This window comes from Colobus angolensis, unplaced genomic scaffold (assembly GCF_000951035.1).
Source record: "Colobus angolensis palliatus isolate OR3802 unplaced genomic scaffold, Cang.pa_1.0 Scaffold41, whole genome shotgun sequence".
Lineage (NCBI taxonomy): Eukaryota > Metazoa > Chordata > Mammalia > Primates > Cercopithecidae > Colobus > Colobus angolensis.
In genome coordinates this window covers 2,254,656-2,254,921 of record NW_012117488.1, presented here as the reverse complement: position 1 = coordinate 2,254,921, position 266 = coordinate 2,254,656, and positions in this window count along the sequence as shown.

The window sequence follows — 266 nt, the reverse complement described above, 5'->3', positions numbered from 1 at the left end:
GGTCCCCCAGACCAGATAATCTGAGCAAAGATCAATGTGCCTACTGTAGGAAAGCTGGCCACTGGGTAAAAGACTGCCCCAAAAGAAAACAATGAGGACAGGGGCCCCCTAGGTCTACACCCATGCTAGTCACTCAAGACGAAGACTAGGGAAGACGGGGTTCGGACCCCTTCCCTGAACCTAGGGTAACTTTGCAAGTGGAGGGGTCCCCAGTTCAGTTCTTGGTCGATACGGGAGCACAGCACTCAGTCCTAGTTGAGACTAAT